At 40.4% G+C, this 20,703-nt stretch overlaps 1 protein-coding gene and 1 long non-coding RNA gene across 12 annotated transcripts in view; one reads left to right on the top strand and one right to left on the bottom strand.

Annotated features, from left to right (window-relative positions):
* The window catches only part of TPD52L1 (TPD52 like 1), a 102,959-nt gene that overhangs the window by 39,797 nt on the left and 42,459 nt on the right, over positions 1–20,703 (bottom strand). The window contains exons 1-2 of one of the 10 annotated variants that reach the window (XM_033234457.1): positions 12,925–12,983; positions 2,807–3,107 (exon numbers count right to left, since the gene is read on the bottom strand). The exons of 4 other annotated variants lie outside the window; for them this stretch is intronic. The gene's annotated coding sequence lies outside the window, so the exon portion shown is untranslated. Of the gene's footprint in view, positions 1–2,806; positions 3,113–7,747; positions 7,753–12,368; positions 12,812–12,924; positions 13,068–20,703 lie in introns of those variants that run through there. 5 more of the 10 variants (XM_033234456.1, XM_033234459.1, XM_033234464.1 and 2 more) reach the window with 5 other exon arrangements.
* LOC117097022 overlaps positions 15,833–20,703 on the top strand; it is a 7,729-nt gene continuing 2,858 nt past the window's right edge. Inside the window, exons 1-3 of one of the 2 annotated variants that reach the window (XR_004442776.1) lie at positions 15,833–16,116; positions 17,780–17,863; positions 18,771–18,997. This is a non-coding gene — a long non-coding RNA (uncharacterized LOC117097022). Of the gene's footprint in view, positions 16,117–17,779; positions 17,864–18,770; positions 20,306–20,703 lie in introns of those variants that run through there. The other variant, XR_004442775.1, reaches the window with a different exon arrangement.

Genomic DNA, 20,703 nt, shown 5'->3' with positions numbered 1-20,703 from the left:
GCCCAGGCTGGAGTGCTGTGGCCGGATCTCGGCTCACTGCAAGCTCCGCCTCCCGGGTTCACGCCATTCTCCTGCCTCAGCCTCCCGAGCAGCTGGGACTACAGGCGCCCACCACCTCGCCCGGCTAGTTTTTTGTATTTTTTAGTAGAGACGGGGTTTCACCGTGTTAGCCAGGATGGTCTCGATCTCCTGACCTCGTGATCCACCCGACTCGGCCTCCCAAAGTGCTGGGATTACAGGCTTGAGCCACCGCGCCCGGCCCGTTTAAAGTTTTAATCAATGTTCTAGGATAACTATCTAAACTAGGAATCAGCAGCAATTCCAAGCACAGCTATGAGAGATAGAACCAGAAGGTAAGCTCTGCCCCCCGGCACTGGGGGTCAGGAGACAGTCCTGGGGGTACTGCAACACACTGTGGACTTCTCCCCACTCAGCCTGGCCCAAGAACTTACAGATATTGCTCAAACTTAGCTGGAACCCAAATTCTCAATCTTCCCTATCTTCATAGCGTGAGAAGACATGGTCCAGGGAATAAACAATAGTTCCAGGTCCTTAGACTTTTCAAGACATCAAACATCTTTAGTACCTTCTATATTCTAGGACGAAAAGAAAGTTCAAAATCCTATTTAACTGGTATGAATTGGGAAGCTTCCAGTGAATCTAGGGAAAGGCAGACGCAGCACCCAGCCGGTAGCTTCCACTTTTCAGAGGGGGAGGTGCATAAACCTTATAAAGTGAGAAACTCTGAACTGGCCTTCAGCTCTGACAGTCCAAACATCCCACTCCTCAGAGACATTATGAATCTTTCAAAGTCTCACTGCCACAAGCCACCCATTCAAGAAATCTGCCCAGAGACCAGTTACTAGTTAGTCTAGGTCTAAGTTCCCCTCATCCTTTCTCCACTTAGGCACATATTTTTCTCTGTTGCATCTTGTCCCAGTGGCACTCTCTGAGTTATACACAGGGTGTCACATAAACACAGACAAAATGAAAACAAGACCTGCTGTTTTCAGCAGAATATGTTCAACTCACTGAGTTAGGAAAGCAGCAATCAAATGATGAGGTCAAAGGATGATTCAAGAATCAAGAAGTAGTTAAAAAGAGGAGGTGGATTAAAAAGGTAACTAACCAGTGAAATGAAGTCAAAACCGGGAATGAAAAAAGCAAATGGTAAAAGATACCAAGTGACAGATGATAATGCAAGAAGGGCAATAAAATAAGTATAAAATTATCTAGTTACCATGGAAGTAGATATTAGAAAAAATTAAAAACATATTATTCAATGAAAGCAATTATCACTGGGCAAATGCTCGAGTCACCATTTTTAGCAAGTACAGTATATTATGAACCAATTTCATGAACTTGGTTCTATTTTCCAAATGTGCAAACTGTGGCCCCCTGTCTGGCATAGAAGAAAGAGCACTCTAATGGGAGTCAGGAGATCTGGAATTCTAGCTGTGGGTTTGCTATTAACTAGCAGAGTACGTTTGACCTCAATTATCTCATTTGTAAAATGGATACCTTGTAGGATTGTTGCTAAGGTTAAATGATATTAAATCAGATAATATACTTGAAAATGCTATAAAATTTTAAAATGTCCATACAAACTACAGCAGTATGAAATTGGGGAGTAATAGCTTTTAAAAGTATTAACGTGCTGTATTCTCTTTGCCTCTCCCAAAATGTAATATTTTCCTAGCTGGTCTAAGGCATCCATCTGCCAGCGGCAGGACAGAGAAGTTAAAGAAACACAAAGGAAAGGTTAATATTTAAGATTTTGGCATTTGAAATTGGATCTACCATCAAGAAAACATATTTACAAAAATAAATTTTTTTAAGGCAATGTTCTACATATCATTATTTCTCTCTTGGTATAGCAAAAGCCAAGCCCAGGATATCCAGCCCAAGCAGTTCCCCTTAGATACCCCCTTAGATATCTAGGACTTACCAAGGAGGTGTGTGCCTCTGGCTCTATACCTGGTAGACGGTGGGAAGAGGAAAGGGGGAGAGAATGAGGAGAGCTAAGCCCTGAGATGTGTATGTCCCACCTTTCTCTTTGGGCATGGCCCAGAGAGTATGAAATGTGTTACATTTATAGAGGAATCTGCTGGAGATTCTGTTTGCTCCTTTAGACCCACCCTCTACCCTCCTAAACCCTTCTCTGTGCCCAGGAGATGACCTAAGGATTATATCAACGTGATTCCGTTGCCCTTGGCCAATGGGAAGACCCTGCAGGACACTGGAGGGCAGAAGCGAGTGGTTAGCAAATGTCTAGTCCTGCCTGACTCCCTCCCTGCCAGGCTGCATCTTGTAGTTTCAGCTTTCAGCTTTCAACTACCATAGGCCAAAGCTCCCATTAGATAGCTCCCTTCTACAGCTCAGCCACTGTCTGGTTCCAAGAACTCTCCTCTGGCCTAAGGACTGTATTGACTTCCTACTGTGGCTGTTCCAAGGTGCTTCAACATCCCTGTTCGATGCCCTTAACTCTTGCCATTTTTCTGATAGCCCATTCATTAAGCTTTCTGGAATCAGGCATCCCTTTTGGGCATGCCACTCATTTACATCTTTCCTGGTCCCTGACCAGTACAGGAAGCCTGCCCCAATTTCCTTTTTGAACTCTAGGAAGGAATATCTTTCAGGCTATCCTACATCAATCTGGTACACAGCCACATCACTGTAACCTTGGCAGGTCCAGGGCTGTTGGGCAGAGAGGCCCCTGGTGTTTAATTCTCCAGCTTACTCTTCCGCAGTCAGTTAACCATGGATAGGATTCAGAACATCTCACAGTACTTAGGGAGAAACTCACCGCCTTGGCAAAAGGTTGGCGCCCCTGCATCAGGGGCCGGGGTTACCAGCGCTGGCCAGAGGACAAATGGAGGAAGTGGAAAGAATCTCCCTCCAATGAGAGCCAAGGCAAAGCTGAATGACCTCGGAGGGGCTACTGAACCGAAACTCAGCTGAAGGGGACAAGATCATGAGTAGTATCTGCAAAAAACTTCAGCACCAGGGCACATCATGTTCCCAGCTGCCTGAAGAGCCATACAAGCAGAATACAAGGCACTGCATAGTCCTTCAGGCTTCCATACACCAGACACACCAGATGCCTCCTTAGCTAGGACAAAGGAAAGGTGGATATGAAAAAGAAGAAATCTGAATTAGAAGATAACTTTACTGAGGAAATGAGTACTATTTAAAGAGGTTTTTAAAATAATTGCATTGGAATGGACTAGGCCTAATATTTTTTTCCCACTACTCAAAGCCTAGGTGCTCATACTCATACAAGCATAGGTTAAAAAAAAATTGAGCACATATACATATACCAAGTTGTAGTGTAAATAAATGTTGCTACCCTGCTATTGGAGTATTTGGCACTTAAAGACAGCCATTTTACTCTTTTACATGCAATAAAATATATGGAATTGTTTTAATAAAGGTAACAAATAATTAAATATTTGATTATAATCGAGTAATTGCACTTCTCCCTTGGCCAGGTGAGGTCTGTGGAAAACAGGTAGGCCTTAAAATATTTGTCAAATGTTACTATGTGCCTGTTTTCACTATACCTACAGTTAGCCAGTGATGACTCCATTTAAGTCTCCCATGCAGAGCTGAACAACAACACAAATTAAACCGGCTCCAACTGAGAAGTCACAATGGTCACTGTGGTCTGCTTCCAGCCTTGCTAATGAAGACCTGCATTCATGGGACCTGGGGCTCAGTCCCAAGTTGCTGGGCTTTAACTAAAGCTAGTCTGGCTCCAAAGCCTATGCCCTTCCTTGTCTTAAGCTATCTGAAGAATGCAGGCAAAATCTTGGCAAGTAGGAATCCAGGGATCAGCTTTAAAGTGTCTCCTTCAACCTTGCAATGAAATCACTCATTGGCACCCACACACTTACAGTGCATGCTGGCAAGCTCTCCTGTGGAGCAGGTGATGGCTTCATGGCCATGACTGAAACAATACAGAGGGCTGGGAGTTAAAATGATTATAAACTATGATTTTGAATCAGTGGTCATACCCTGCATTGTTGGCAAATATGTAATATAAGTTGCAGAATTGCATAAAATAATCTTGCACTGTATTAGATAATTAAATAAATCCAACTGTGTAATCAAGCAAAGGGAGAAAAGCACACACTCTCTTTCTTTTTTTTTTTGAGTCGGAGTCTCGCTCTGTCGCCCAGGCTGGGGTGCAGTGGCCAGATCTCAGCTCACTGCAAGCTCCGCCTCCCAGGTTCAGGCCATTCTCCTGCCTCAGCCTCCCGAGTAGCTGGGACTACAGGCACCCGCCACCTTGCCCGGCTAGTTTTTTGTATTTTTTTTAGTAGAGACGGGGTTTCACCGTGTTAGCCAGGATGGTCTTGATCTCCTGACCTCGTGATCTGCCCGTCTCGGCCTCTCAAAGTGCTGGGATTACAAGCTTGAGCCACCGCGCCCGGCTACACTTTCAAAAACAATACAAAATTATTCTAAGACTTAATAAAAGAAGGAATGCAATAAAGTAGCTTACATGAAAATTTTCCATGTTTTAAATAATAGATTTAAGACTGTAATATTTATTACTTAATTATATTTTCTTCATGATGTTTGGTGAAAATAACCTCAGGCATTCCTAAACATAAAACTTCAAAACATCTACATGTATTCCCCAAGGGAAAAATTATTGAGTTAATTGTATTGCTGTTGGATTTATGATTATCTTTAAGACCACAAAGAATCTAACACGAGTCAATTCTAGATGGAAATTAAAAATATAAAACAAGTTTATTTATTAGAATTGTACTTTCTGTGCATTTACTAGACATACTACATTAACCTAGATATTATTTCTGAAGAACTTCCATCATTGAACAGCATACTTTTCCTTCATTTGCTAACAACTCATATCTTGCCTATTATTGAATCAGGCGTGTAGTAGAAAGGTCTTTAAAGTGTGTTTTATTCCTGTTGCTCTGAAGTTTTGGCAGAGGCTCCAAATGCCAAGATCAATACCATGGGAGATGTATATCCCCAAATTCTAAAGCCATGCATAAAATCTCATGCGTGAATGCTAATGTGTGACATGCTGAAAGAGTTTAAAAGTGGTTCTCCTGGGGCTGGGGATCACCTACTTGAACCTTTGAGAGTGGTATGAGAGTGGAGCAGGGAAATCTGCATGCACAAATGAGTAATCATAAAACACAAGTCCTACTCTCACCTCCTGGAGATCAACACTGCAACACTCGGGCACATTTCTCTGGATCTTTTCCTACATATTGCAGCACAGACTTTTTTTTTTTCACACATTTAACATCTTTGAAATCAGGATGACTTTCATAATCAATTATGTGTTGCAATTAATTGACAGCACTTTTTCTTTCTTAGTGATATATACAACAATGGGTATTTTACATCTTTAACATATATGTTACACGATAGATGATAGATAGATAGATCCATATATCTAAAAATGAAATCGCAGGAGTTTGTAACTTGATTTTTTTCAAACAAATTTCTCCTGTTACCCTTCTCATCTCATCTAAAACCTGACCATATCAAAGGTTCTCCACTGGTCCCATAATTTATTTAGAGCTAGTTTGCTCAAACCAATATTCAATAAAAAACTACATGCTTGCCTAATTATGTGCCTTAAGTGTCTTTACCTGACTAATGACTCAAGGAAGAGATGTGGCTCTGTCCTGCCGAGTTCATCGCAATATTTTACTTTCTGATCCGTCAGGTGATTGCAAGATAGTGTAGTGATATTGGAAAGGGTATAATTTGGGAGAACAAACCAATCTCAGGAAGAATTCCAGCTCCACCCCTTTTCAACTTTGTCACTGCGATAGTTGAAATCTCATTCTTTTCATCGGTAAAATGGGGATAATCATGCCTACCCACAAGAACAAGTTGTGAGAGATTACAGTTTTGTAAAATGCCTAGCACAGTGTCTGGCGTATAATAGTTAGTACATTAGCTCCCAATCTGGTCATACTTGAGTGACATTCTTCCTTGGTCAGAATTATTTATAAAATTGAAGCACTATAGAAGAAAAAGCAGAAGCTATTATTCTGTCCTCAAGAAGCAAAAATATTTCACTGTGGTGCCACCCACAGATATACCTAAAGTAACACCCGTACATGGTAGTCTGCAATTACATACAAAATGAATGACTTAGAGAAATACAAACCCACAGGCCATGTTCAGCTTCTTATTCTGGCTTAATCTGTCCGACCCTTAGAAGCGAGCCCTACATTCATTTGGCATTACTTTCTCTGGCTATTGTTTAATGGACTGAGATGGGCATCTGACCCAGGGGTATTCTCTGGATTCCTCTCTTGAGATTTTGGGCCAAGAGACACAGGAGAGTTAAGTGCAGTAAGATTAAGTCAGGTATTGGTAGGACAGTAGTGGAGGCCTCAGTGTTTCTCTGAGCTCCCTTAGGTCATTTGTGAGTTCATTCGTTCATTCATTCATTCATTCAGCGAACATTTATTAAGAATCTATTAAGTGCTATGCAGGTCTCTGAGCTCACTGGAATTTATAACAGCCTGGCCTGAGGCCTGATTATTTGACTTCTCTGAACGTCCACGAGCTTTCTCTTTATCCTTAAAATAAGCCTCATTTTTCACTGGCACTAGTCTGAATGTCACGTTCTTTTTTCAAAGAAGAGCTCTGAGTTAAACAGAGACTAATAATATCACAGAATTCAGGTGAAAGAGAGATCATTATGAACTCTCCATCAAGTTTCATCTCTATGACTTCAATGACTTGCCATGATCTCAAACTAAATTAATTAAAAATTCAATAAATTATTTGTTGCCCCAATCTGGCTTCCTCTAAGCCTGAAGAGGTCACTTTGTCCTCTGTACAGTTTTTAAGATCTTGTCTGCAATAAATGGTCTAGGAGTCTAAACCATACCTGAACAATATGACAATTTCCTTCTTTGCTTTTCCTGAGCCCAGCCCCCTTTACTCTGAAGAGGGGCAGGTGTGGGGCCCTAGTGAACAGGCCACACAGTGACCCCAGCATACCTCAACACAGCAGCATTGTTAAGGCATTTGGATTCTCTGAGACAGATGGGACTGTACCTACCAGTTGTTGGTCTGTGGTCTCTATTTGGATTCTGAAGATAGGTCTGGTAGTTAAGATGTGGCCTTTCAATAGTTTACGTGGAAACATTCTCTACATGCATACAGAGAAGTTCAGGGATGCTGGCTCAACCACAAGAGCCAGGGACCCTTCTGGGACTATAGTGAATATCCCTGGAGAGACCAACCAGGAATTTCCTGGAGGTGAGGTTACAGGACTGGTTTCCTGGAGTCTCCTGAAGCTTGGCATAGACCTCATGACTGTGGGCTTGTCTTTAAGCTACGTTAGTCTTCATCTGCCCTGAGAAATGCCAGATGGGCGTTCTCTACTCCAATGTTTGAGGCTGAGTTCAATGTGCCTGGCCCTTTAGGTCTAGGGCCTCCTGAGAGCACAGGCCAAGCTGGAACCCGTGGTTTCATTTGGATCATGTGGCCATAGATGGCAGCCAAGAGTTATATGTCTCCAAGTTGATGATAGCAGTCACTAGGGATTAAGCCTGAAGTCAAGGATCTAAAACTAGTTGGGCTGCCAGTATCAGAGTTCAAGGCTGTGTATGGGAAATAAATAAAGCTGTGTCAGAGGCACATGGTGGAGATAAGATTTTGAGACTCTGAAGACAGTGCTCAGCATTGCTTGCCTCAACAGCTCAGCATAGGCTTCTACAGCTTTGAGCTACACCTTGGGCCTGCTGGCTCATTCCTGCCCTTGGGATTGAAAGGCTCTCTTCACTGATGTGAGGGCTCAGGACCCAGACTCTTCCTGGGAGTGCTGTCAACACACAGCACTCTCTCAGCACCTGGCCCACTCTCAGGCATTTGCAACTTTTTCTCCCAGGTTATGTCTATTTGCTTATGTGTCTTGCCTCCCTTACTACAATGTAAGTAACTGAATGATAGAAAATCAGTTTTGTTCACCTTGAAATCTCCACATGTCCTAGCATGAGGGCGTAAGGGCAGACCACAGCTAAGGGCAAATGTACTCACTGTGCCTGGAGCCACCAACAAGAAAATGTCTCTAAAAACTGAAACCTAGCATCAGCCACCTGAGTGTCATACTAAAGTGTTAAAAAAAAAAGAAAAGGCATTAGGTGATAACACATGTCAAGAGACTACAAGGATGATGCTCCTTCCTCCACCAATCCCTTCTGGGAACTATCCATCCTTCTTATAAGAACCGTTGCTTGCATCTTCTCCTTCAGATTGATGTCCTCTGAGAGATAGCAGTTTTTCTCCTCCTCCCCAGGCCCTAATCCTTTTTCCTCTGTCCTAGGAAACTATCTTAGATGACTATGTTTATTCCTCCTTATCCCCAGCTGAATCCTAGTAACATGGATAAAGAATTGCTATCAGGCTACTCTTTGTTGCTCTCTAATGATATTTCTTGGTCTTGGGAGAAGTTAATGAGGGACTCAAGACCTTCAATTGCAAGCAAGCAGCATAATAATCTACTGTTCTTAAACTTTGTTGAGTTCTTCTCTATGAGTCATGCCCAAATGTATCCTGAAACTCAGACAAAGGATCTGCCCTGACTCTGAAACTATATTGAAAAAGGGATAACTGCTGCTACCACTGCAGGAACTTTCTTGAAGCAGCTGCTCAGTTACTCTATTAAGGGAAGAAGTGGAATAAATGTGTGTGTTTCTTTTTAACCACATGCTGTGCTCCAGGTGTGTTACATATCTTATCTTGCCTCGTCCTCCCCAGAAACACATTAGGCAGGTGGCATCAAGCACTATTAAGGGTCTGAGATTTTACTCAACTTGCAAGCTAACAAGTTAATACGCAACAGTGTCATGGATGCTGGCAGAAGATTCCAGACTCCTAGATCAGTGACTCATGGCACAACATATAGCATGAACATCATGTTCCAGTGAGTTCCCCTTGCTACCAAGTCCCATGGAAGGTGCAATGGAAGGATCTAGGTGGATACTGCACAAGCAATGGGTTTGCATCTCAGCTGAAGAAACTTGGGCTCAGGGAATCTGAATCTTTTCTAATAGGCAGTAAGTAAACCTGTTGGCCCTTTGCTCTGGAGGAAGAAGCAAAACTGACTTCTCTAGAAAGAGACACTGCCTCTGTCTTCCAATGTTGTTCACTATAAATGAATTTGAAGAATAGTCCAGAAAAAAGACCATCAGTGTCTCTGCTTACAAAATGTGTAGAAACACAAGAGATCTATGGAGAATCATCTTCCATAGGTGGCATCTCCTCATTTTCCAAAAAGGAAATGATGGTTCAGAAAGTTAAATAAATTGCCCAAACTCACATAGCTGATGAGTGGTGAACTTGAGATCTTAATGCAAATCTATTAGGTTGCAGAATTCATGCTATTTTGACTTTACCACAACACCTCATGCAGAAATTTGACAGGAACTGAAATGTCTCCCAATCCCACTCAGACTCCAATCAAACAATCTGGGCTTACTGAAGGCCTAAGCCTGGAGCTTTAATAGCTGCAGTTTCTCCACATTGACCACTGGGAAGTGTCCAGGGTGGCTTATGTCTCCCAAACTGTTTCTGATAGGACTTGCTCAACCAATGTTTGTTGAATGAATCCCCTAAGATAAAAACAACCAAGTCTTCTTGATGCTCTTTTCATAATATCTGTCATGTCTGTTTGTCAATAGCAAAAAATAGTTAAAGTTCTTGATGCATCGACTCCAGGAACTTCCTTCTCTGAACAAACTCCCAGACTGCATGAGGAAAAATAAATAATCCTTTAAATTTCATTTCTATATGACAGCAACATAGGGGTTTCATCACTACATACTCAGACCACTGAAGTCTGGGCCAAATTTCATCTTCCTGCTTGTATTCTCTTTCCCCTCCACCCAATCTACACAACACTCAGTATTTTGAACACATTGCTTTCATCATGCCAAAACCCTATTCAAAAAATATTCAATGGATGGATTCTCCATTACTTCCAGCATAGATTTGAAAATTCTCATATAAGGACCGGGCGCGATGGCTCAAGCCCATAATCCCAGCACTTTGGGAGGCTGAGATGGGCAGATCACGAGGTCAGGAGATCGAGACCATCCTGGCTAACACGGTGAAACCTCGTCTCTACTAAAAAATACAAAAAACTAGCCAGGCGAGGTGGCGGGCGCCTGTAGTCCCAGCTACTCGGGAGGCTAAGGCAGGAGAATGGCATGAACCCGGAAGGCGGAGCTTGCAGTGAGCTGAGATCTGGCCACTGCACTCCAGCCTGGGCAACAGAGCGAGACTCTGTCTCAAAAAAAGAAAAGAAAAGAAAAGAAAATTCTCATATAATCATTCAAAGCCCTCCATAGCTGGCTGTAAGTGGTGATTCCACCTAGACTGCCTATGATGTCCCTGCCAAAACCTCTATGCCAGGTAGGCTGTCATACTTACAGCATTCTTCAGTCATGTTCTATTCAGCCCTAGCTTTCAGTGCCATCTGTCACTCTGGAAAACTTCTTTTTCCTCTGTTTCTCTTCTAAGAATCCTACCAAATTGCCAACAGCACTAGAATAATGAGTATCATGTTCTGTGCCTTAATTTGATCTAAAATATTTTTCATCTCATATATATATATAATATTATATACATTACTAGATACCTTACCACTATATACTATATATGGTATAAACGACATTACAAATTGCATTATAAATTGCACTAAGACACATAATATTACATATTACTGTAATTATGGTTAAATACTTCATGAAGAAAATATTTCAGGCACTGTCCTGTAAACATTTATTGTCCTTCTGAAAATATAAAGAACATATGAGTCACCACTATTAATAGTACTGTTTTCTAAAGCTTTGGTTTCATTTAATAATGTGGCTAAAAAAAGAAATCATGTCCGTAATGCTTAGCCTGAGAATGTACTAATCAGTTGACTATAGAAAGAGCTTAGAAGATGCTTCTGAAGTTGTAGCTGACTAAATTAAACATATTTTCCTTTAAAAAAAAAATGCTGCTTAGGTGACAATCCAAATACTTAGATGTTGATTAAAATGGACTCTAGTCTCGAAAGAAAGATTTGTGGCTGTCCAAAACCTAATTTGGGCTAAAAATGGAAGTGATATGCTATTACATATAGAGGTCCACAAATATATGGAACTCTTTCCTTCCCTTTCTTATTCATCCATATGTACAAGGTGGCCATCTTCTGACAGCCAGGAAAAATATACCATTGATACAACAATCTCAGGTTAACTGTGTATTATTGAAGTAACCAAAATACAATGTAATACTAAAGATAGCAGAAAGTATATGGTACCCAACAGTTAACCAAGTACCACATGGTCCTAAAGAGTGGGGAGTCTTCCAGGAGCTCAAACCAATTAAAGGTTTCAGGAATATACACAAGCCTAAATTATTATCTCTGTGGCCAAGACCTAACCAAGGACTCCTATTCACCTCCAGAGAGAAGAACCTGAGAGCCTGAACTGGCTGCTTTTACCCAAGGCCTCCCTGGTCCCATCCCTAGCTTGTGCCTATACAGTATGCTCTTGAAGGCACTGGAAGGTGTGGAAATTTGGAGTGATGGGAAGGACCATCTGAGGTGACACTGCTCAGAAGCATGGGAGTGGTTGGCTTGGGATGTCATTTCACCGGGCTAACTACAGAAAATGTCCCTGCATTAAGACCCAACTTTCATTACCATATAAGATCAGCTGGCCTTTCAGGTTGGGGTCACCAAGTTGGCTGCATATTTGAGAGATATCATATTCCAAGCCTTCACCTGTGTTTTCTCAGGTCCAGAAATTATATTCCACCAGTTTACACAATGGTGATTAGCCTCTTGGATGACAATTTCTATGAACAAATCTGCTGGGAGATTGGTTTGACTAGTAGGCCAAATACCTTAAGGTAAATTCTGTGCTCTCTTTCCTTCCTCAGAACAAAATCCACTTGAAAAACCAAACGAACAGCAAAAGACGATGTGCTAAACATTGCGAAGAATAAAGAGAGTTAGGTGACTTAATATTGAAGCACTTACTATGCTGTATTTTAATTCCACAATTCATTATCTTTTTCTTCCTCTAGATTGTGAGATGCTCCATTCTTTGTGTCACTGCTGCCTTGTTCATACTAGGTGCCCAATAAATATTTGTGGAATAATTTAATTAGCTATCATGCCCTTACATTTGCACTATTCAAATGCCTATAAATTAAATCTGATAACTAGCCAAGGAAGCACATTTCTTCTTAAAGTGTTGAAGATAAAATAACCAAGACTTACAACCAATGCAATGACCATTAACAAGGGTAGCAAATAACATGTGATAGAGAAGTAACAATCAGCACACATCACATACCAGCTCTACTGGGACCATCACTCCATTTTTGTTAATGCATCTTGTTCCTTCAAGGACTACATTAAGCCAGAGTCTAGCTTTCATTCCATTAATATTCTGTTTGAGTTTATACCTTTATACGCTCAGGTAAAATGAATGCTAAATCCACAGTTTCTCAGGAAAGTAATAAGTAAGTAAAGTGAAAAAGATCAAGATGAATCAGGCTCTTCATTACATTGCAGGTAACACTAGAATGTTAGTTCCACTTGGTAATTAAAGACACCTACAGCAGAATCTTATCCACCATACTGACAAGTTGAAAACTGATGTCTGTCTGGGACCATCTGCAGGAGAAAGGTGTCTCTTCATGTCATTAGGACATAGTTGTGTTATATTTTCCAAGCTCCATCTTAATTTATGTTGTTTAGAATATATCAGTAAAAGACAGCTCTACTTCACTGTGAATATTGTTGAAATTGTTTAAAAACTGTTTTAGAAGTAGGTCAAGGGAACAAGTATAGAAGACATTAGGTTTTCTGCAATGAAAGTCAGAAATACAGAAACTTAGGTTCCTTACAGATGGGGTGGTTGGTTCCTCCACGGTCTGTGTAGAACTTCACTCCAGGGGAGCCAACTCGATTCCCAACCAAAGGGTGAGCTGCTCAGCCCTGAGCTTTTATTCCTGACCTGAGGTCACATGGCCTTACACACACACCAAGGGCTTCTGTTGTGTCATTAGCATGTCAGTGACCACACTCAAAACCATGCAATCAACAGCTCTATTTTCAATGAAAAGATGTAAAATATGTGTCGCAAATCTCCTCAGCTCCTCCGATCGCCTACATTTCAAATATAAGATTAAAGCATTTGGGATACTCTTCCTATTTCAAACCATTACTTGCTGCTCTTGAAAGGGACTGTTTAATACACACAAAATAGATGCATTGTGGGTAATACTGCAAGCCAGATCAAAACAACTCCCCAAAAAAGTCACAAGAATACCGCAGCCACAAATTTGTGAAGAAAAAAACTAAACAAATAGTTATGCAAAAAAGCAAACAAAAAATAGTTAATGTTCCTGATGGATAGACTCCAGGAACTTCCTTCTGTGAATAAATAAACTCCCATAGTGTGTGAGAAAAAACAAAAACTACTGCAGAAATGGGAATAGACAAACTAAAAACAACCAGACCATCTAAACCTTTAAATCATCCTTCTCTCTGTATCCCACCCTCATTTCTCAACACTCTCCCTGACCACACAAACACATATTCAAATTCACATTTCACGGACCGGGGAAAGGAAGCCAAACCTGACAAGATAAACTTCCACTGGGAAGCTGAAATGGGTGGATCACCTGAGGTCAGGAGTTTGAGACCAGCTTGGCCAACATGGTGAAACCCCATCTCTACTAAAAGTACAAAAATTAGCCGGGCATGGTGGCGGGCGCCTGTAGTCCCAGCTACTCAGGAGGCTGATGCAGCAGAATTGCTTGAACCAAGGAGGCAGAGTTTTCAGTGAGCAGAGATCAGGTCACTGCACTCCAGCCTGGGTGACAAGAGCGAGGTTCTGTCTCAAAAAAAAAAAAAAAAAAAAAAGATAAACCTCCAAATTTAACACCCAGCCTCCTTACATTTTTGCCCTAAGCAAAAAGGAAAACGGTCTCACTTATTATATTATAAGAAAACTCCAGGTAATAAATTATTCTGAATTCTAACTCATTAATAAAAAGTCGCTCATTTCATTTAAAATGAGAAGTAATCTCTTCTTCTTCTCCTTCTCCTCCTCAGCCTCCTTCTTCTCACACCATCAAGAATAGACCAGAGAACTGATTTTCCACTCATTTCTTTGGTTAGCTGAGTAGTCGCGAGACACCCTAGCTAGAGTTGAGGGCTCTGGGACCGGACCAGTTTCTCATCTTCTTCAGCTCCTGAGGGAGTGAGATGAACACAACCTGTGCATGCCTTGAGATTCACTGGACAGGATACATTCCACCTTATGTCACTCCTTAAAGGTTTACTGATCTTATACAGTGCTGGGTCATCCTTTAGAGCTAGTTCAGGAAAAAGTTTTCTTGGCAATGAAAGATATTCACTATGAACACAAAGCAGGACAAAATGAAGCTTTTTTTTTTTTTTTTTGCAAGTCATGTTTAAAGAAAGGGATATATAGTAAGAAATACTTCCTCAGACAGGCCTGAGATGTTTACACTCTGAGATGTTTACAGTTCTCTAATCTTTGCACAACTTCAAAGCTATGGGGAGGGTTAGAGAGTGATGCCATGATGCAACCACCAACACATCAAGCCTGGACTCGTGCCCACTGGGACTGCAGCCAGATTCAGGGGCCTGAACATTCAAAAAGCACTGGTCAGAGGTATAGACAGTCTCACCTTTACTTTAAGCAAATCGGTTCAGTCACATTCACATTTCTTCAATGTCTCTTATTAAATCTTTAGCATTCCAAATAGCTACTACTGACAATGCCCAGAAAAAATATCCTTTTTCCTCCTGAAATTTGAGCAGCAAAATAAATGCTAAAGGAAATGGAAATATGTATTTCTGAGTCGTGACATGTTTAGCAAGAATAAAATATGCAAGAATTAGAAAAGTTTCACTCAAGTCACAGACAAGAAAATGCAATGGTGAGATGAAATATGAAGACACTTATCCTCACTAGCAATAGGGAAAGCACAAATTAGAATCACAGAGATACTGTTTTTCATCTAAGATATTTGCAAAGAAGCCAAAATGGGATAAGAGCCTGCGTTGGTAAGGTTGTGAAAAAACGGATCCTCTAACCACACATTGTTGGCTTTTGCACTGTGACACCTGACTGGGAGAGCCTTTGACACTGCCATCCCACTTTTGAGAATCGATCTTACAGAAAAAAAAGGTGCAAACCCAAGGAGAGAGTATACATCATTGTTGGTAGTGGTAGAAAACTACAAAAACCTAAACGTCCATCAGTAGGGCACCAGTATTCAAGTATAATATACCCACACTGTATACTATTTTTCAGTTATTAAAATTTGTGAAAATAAATATAATGCAAAAGCTATTGGAACCCCTAAAGCACTTAAAGCCTTGAGAAAGATGTGACTGTGATCTGAATCACATGTGGTTATAATTTCTGTTTCTCAGATTATACATTAACTCACTTTCTTATTTTTCTTGTTCTCTACAATGGCTAGAGATAATTAAATGTCCAAGACAAAAATCTCCTGTCTTCTTAATGACCCTTGCTATAGATTGACCTCCTCTTTGGTACCTTGCTTTGCTAAGACCACATGACAGAAAACCCATGACTACTATGCCCTCTGTAATGAATGTTAAATGTACCCTTTCCAAAAAGAAACGCTGCCTATAAACCAATCAAATTGCTGTAACTATGTGCCAACCCTGTGTGAAAAATGAAGTACTGCTAAAAACTTCCCTGTCTCTGACTATATAAATGAAACCTTAATTTCCCTACTTTAGAACGCTGACTCCATTCCTTTGGAGTTGGCATGTTTGAGTTGGCCATCCTCACAATATGCACTTAAATAACCTCTCCTTAAATTGGATTCTGACACTTCTGACTACGTTAGGTTGACAAAATAATGAATTAGATTGACATGTATTGACTAGGAGGAATTTTCATTGTATATTGTTGAATGCAAAAATCAAGTTGCTGAGTCATGTTTGCATCTGCACCATTTGGGGGAGGAATAAAACACCATTTTTATGTGAATACGAACGTCCATGCATTTGTATGAGCATTGAGAAAGGTGAGAAAGGATATGCACCAAATTGTTAATGTTGGCTGCTGCAAAAGGGTGAGGTTGGACAGGGAGAAGATGATTCACTCTGTTTTATATTCCTCTGTATTACCTGACTGTCTACAATAAGCATGTATATAACTGTTAATTTTTTTTTTAATTTGTATTTACTCGCTCTGGAGATAAATGACTACTGAGGAACATTTAAAAATTAGGACATGCTAAATTATTCAAAAAACCAGGTATATCTTTTGTATCTAATTCCTGAAAACATTTCCAATATTTCAAATAGATTTTTTTTTACAAAGAAAATACCTATGTAAATCTGTTTGTGGCTAGTGCAATTATAGACAATCTTGAACACATTTTTTTTAACAACTGACTGAATCTAGAGTTTTTTTTAAATAGATCAAACGATCTTAAGAATTCATTAATGGAATTTATGGCATGCTGAACATAAAAGCAGGAAGAGGCCTATGTTCTCTTTCAAAATCCTTCCCAGATGACAAACAAAGCTCAAAAATGAAAGTCTGCAAATAAGATGACTGAAAGAGGGGCTTAATAATCAGGGCTTTGAAAACACATGTTCCCTTTTAAAAGGTGGCTCTTCAGAAGTTTAGCACAGTAAAGCAACTATGAAAGGTAGCAATGACCCTGTGTCCGCGCTTACCTAGTCTAGGCAATGACCCTGTGTCCCCACTTACCCAGTCTAGGCAATGAGGGAAGCCACTAAGGAGGCTTTCCCTAATGTAATGGAACAACATGGAAATACAATGAAAGTCAAGCTTTAAAAGATGCTGTATGACTCCAAAGCATTTTTATGTATTTTCTGCATTTTTATGACTTAAGTAATTTTTAATTTTTCACCATCTTATTTCCTATAATTTGTGCTGTAAGTGCTCAATTCTAGCACATTTAATTTGTATATTGCAGGCAAGCTAAACTTAATATCTCCTTTACTTTTATTTTATTTATTTATTTTTTTTGAGACGGAGTTTCACTCTTGTTGCCCAGGCTGGAGTGCAATGGCGCAATCTTGGCTCACTGCAACCTCCACCTCCCAGGTTCAAGCAATCCTCTGGCCTCAGTCTCCCAAGTAGCTGGGATTACAGGCATGCACCACCACGCCTGGCTAATTTTGTATTTTTAGTAGAGATGGGGTTTCACCATGTTGGTCAGGCTGGTCTTGAACTCCTGACCTCAGGTGATTCTTCCTGCCACGGCCTTCCAAAGTGTTGGGATTACAGGCATGAGCCACTGTGCCTGGAATCTTTTACTTTCATTTGACTGAAAATAATTATCTCTGTACACAGAATTTAACATGTGACTTTTTCTTGATCCTACATGATATGCAAATATCAATAATTATTTAGTAAATCATACAAGTCTAGCAAAACATTTTTTATACTACATTATTGATAAAAATTAAAATCAATAAAATCCAGCCTTAGGTCCTTCAATCTATTGTTCAATAAACAAATTGAGTCATTAGAATTATTTAAGTCAAAACCACAAAAACCTTTTACTTTCTCTTGAGAATCAAGGAAGAGTTTTCTTTCACCAGAATCAGATTTTGTTTCATAGCAGGGTTTAGATTCTATAGGCTCCTTCTCTCTTTAAGTGCTGGTAGAGGTCAATAATGTTAATATGTTAACATGTTTTTATTCCTAAGGATGAAGGAAAATCAGCTAAACTCATCTCATCTTGCTATGACCATTTCGCCGGGTTTCTCGGCCTCAGCACTATGGAATTTCAGGTAGGGGAACTCTTTGTTGTGATTGTGGGGAACTGTCCTGTTCACTGTACAATGCTCAGCAGTATATCTGGCCTCTGCCAACTAGATACGAGTAGTACTCATCCCCCCATTTGTGGCAATCAGCACTGTCTCTAGACATTGACCATTTCCAAAATTGAGCCACTGACAACGCATTGAGGAAGCTCTGCTCATCAGACACAGAGACAGCTGCATGCCCATAATTTTGGTTGACACTTGTGTTCACAATCGTTAGGCACTGTGCCGAAGATTTTATGCACATTATTTCATATGCATCCCTAATTTATAAAGAGGAAAATTGATGTTCACAGAGAGAAAGTGGTTGAGCTGGGTTTCCCTGCTTTTTCTATACTCAGGTGACCAATAACCCCCGTGTGTCCCTGGCACTCTCAGCTTTGGAAGCTGGTCATGTGTTTGTGGTCACGTGTTTGTAAATAGATCTCCCTTACCCAATGCATGCAAGCATGTATGCAGGGATAGAACTGGGTATTACTCTACCCAAATGAGTAGAGATGGACAATGAAGGAAAGAACTTTGGAATTCTCCCATCTCTAGTAAGTAGCTGAAAATCACTTATCACTATAGGTTTCCAACGCTATACAAGATGACTGTGAAGACAATAGACACAGAAGACTCAAATTGCCTGAAAGGGTTTAGAGCACTGTAAGAGCCTCCCAATATCTGATGGTCTCTTGGGTTGTTCCTGTTGTAATCAGGAAACTAATTGCAGACCTCTGTCCCTGAAGGTAGATAGAGCTCCGGCTCCTCTCAGAGGGCAAAGCAGAGTTCAAGATCCCACTCAGATCAGCCAGAGTGCCCTGGTCTTGGCTTGAAGTCCAGGGTACAATCCTAGTTCCTGGTAGGGCTTTGACTGTGTTGACCTTCCCAGATCCTGGCTGCTGCTTCTTTAACTGGAGCCAAGGACTCACTCAGAAGTTCCAGGGCTAACCGATCCCTTGGCCTGCCTCACACTGACCTTGAGCTGCAGCATTTACCCAGCCTCTTGTGAGTGAACTCCAGCAGTGAGCTGCTATTCATCACATCCTGTGGTAACATCCCCTGCATCCCTAATCCATTTCCTTTTCTCTGGAGACCCTAGTGCCTGTGCTGTTTCAGGTAATGGACACTCAAATGCCTCTTTTAGACTCTGAAAATTGGATGGGGCAACCCTTCATCTCTGAGGCTTAGTGGGCTGTTATTTTATAAATAACATGTTTGTATAACTGATTAGTGCTTTACATTATATTCTACCTTGGGTGAAAAATAGACTTTGCTTTAATAAAAAAATCCTTCTGACTATACTTCCTCTTAGAGTTCTAAACTCTGCACTTTTCAAAAGAGTCTGTACTTTGGGGCCTAGCAAGCAGAAAGAGGGGAGTGTCTCTTGATCTGGGGACAAACATTTCCCTAAAATTCCCCTGGAAGAAAAAGAACTCGAAATAGAAGTGAAAGTGAGTTGCCGAAAAAGAAGAAAAGTTGTATTTCTTGCCTTTCTGAGTTTGTGAACTCACTGGATACCTGCTTGGTATTGAACTAGATATATGGTGGATATGTGCAGATTAGAGCTATTAAACTATAGTGTAGAGAGAACAGACTCACCAAGATGAAAAAGTAAAATCATTCAAGGGCTTGGAAGGTCACCATGATAACACATAAAACAGATTTTCATGTGGAAAAGGGACATCTCTAGAGACTGTTCATACAAGGGGGCTTATTCAAAGGGAAAGGACAGCCAGCTCTTTTCTCAGCAAGCAAGAAGGCTGGGCTAAAATTTCAGCAAGCATGATTTTGAGTCTGTTTTAGGGGATACTTTCAGGTTATAAATTAAATGTAGCTCTCCGTGGTGTAGAAAAGCTTGGAAAAAATCTTTTCTGACAACCCCAGTGGGAGATTCAGGACATGATTATTCTGATGAAAGGCACAGATCCGGCCAGATGTCTCTGAGTAGTTTTTCTTTTCTTTTCTCTTTTTCCTGCCTAATGATCTAGGAATATGACTACACTTCTGATACTATGGGAGAGGAATTCCAGTGCTGGGTCTGCAACTAATTGGCTCTGAGCAAGATTTTTATTCACTCTCACCTGCATGCCTCATGTATAAGTAAGGGTGACAGCATGTCATACATATAAATCCGTAGACACCATGGTGATGAGTGAGGTGGAGAGTCTAAGAATAGTCTGATATCAAATACAAGAATGTGAGGAAAAAAGAAAGTTCTATTTTCAAGGAAATTTGCTACACAATTTGAATAGAATCTGATAAACATCAAAGTATATATTATAGATAAAATAAGCATTTCTTTTTAAGTTATTAAATGTCATGTGCTTTATATAAGCTAACAGAAAACAATTCAATAACCATTTAAATGTAGTTCGTGTCTTAAAAATAATTTGGCGATCATTGGTCTCATGTTGAGACAGGAGCCAGGATAATAATTACTTAGACTTTTTTGTATTTGTAGGGCACATGCCAAAAGTTGTTTATACATTAAAACTATAATTAAGCTTTTACATTAATGAAGCAGTAATTAAAACTTTGGAACTGCCCCAGGTGATTCTGTGGCTAATGTAAGCTCATGTTTGATCTTATTTTTCTCTCCACGGCAGTCACAAGGCTTAAGGATATGGGATGAGGGTTTAAAAAAATATATAAACAATTTTAAAAACAGCTACAACTTCGGAAGCTACGGAAAGCTTATCTTCCCTTGTTTTCCTGAGTCTTTGATGATTAATACATTTAGAGCCAAATTTAAGGGCATCGCTCTAGTCCTACTGAATTAGAATCTTTGAGGTTAACTTCGCACATCGGTGTTTTGTTAATCT

Source organism: Trachypithecus francoisi, unplaced genomic scaffold (assembly GCF_009764315.1).
Source record: "Trachypithecus francoisi isolate TF-2019V2 unplaced genomic scaffold, Tfra_2.0 Lachesis_group15, whole genome shotgun sequence".
In the NCBI taxonomy this organism is placed as follows: domain Eukaryota; kingdom Metazoa; phylum Chordata; class Mammalia; order Primates; family Cercopithecidae; genus Trachypithecus; species Trachypithecus francoisi.
Note: the sequence above shows the minus strand (reverse complement) of the source record. Positions and strands in the feature narration are given on the sequence as shown.